The following is a 716-nucleotide window of genomic DNA, read 5'->3' as shown; positions in this document are numbered from 1 at the left end:
TTCTGACATAACGTAAAACATAAGTTAATTAATGCATCAGGGTTCATGATGGCTGAATGAGAGAAAACATGAACTGCTGCAATAGGAGGATAGAGAGTGAGGCAGTTAAATGGCGCCATCTTGTGTTTTGTGATGGAAGTGTTTGGAATTTTACTGGTGATCTCACCAAGGAGTCAAACTGAGGCAAGCTTCTCACTCAGGAAATACAGGCGAGTTACGCAACAGCCAACAGCATTCCACTGGAAACATACACAGTCTAGTCAGTCTCAGGAGCGCCACTAGGAACACACACACACACACACACACACACACACACTCCACACAGAAACACACACACAGTCTAAACACAGAACAAACACACACACACACACACACACACACACACACACACACACACACACACACTCTCCACAGAGAAACAAACACACACACACACACACACACACAGTCTAAACACAGAAACACACACACACACACACACACACACACACACACACACACACACACACACACACACACACACACACACACTCACTCTCCACAGAGAAACACACACTCTCTCCACACAGAAACACACACACTCTCCACACAGAAACACAAACACTCTCCATACACACACACACACACACACTCCACACAGAAATACACACACACTCTACACACAGTCTCAGGAGCCCACTAGAAACACATTCTCTCTCTCCACACAGAAAAACAAA

The sequence above is a fragment of the Sardina pilchardus genome, chromosome 9 (genome assembly GCF_963854185.1).
Source record: "Sardina pilchardus chromosome 9, fSarPil1.1, whole genome shotgun sequence".
NCBI classification, from domain to species: Eukaryota; Metazoa; Chordata; class Actinopteri; order Clupeiformes; family Clupeidae; genus Sardina; species Sardina pilchardus.
The sequence above is the reverse complement of the archived record's forward strand: the minus strand, read 5'-3'. Positions refer to the sequence as shown.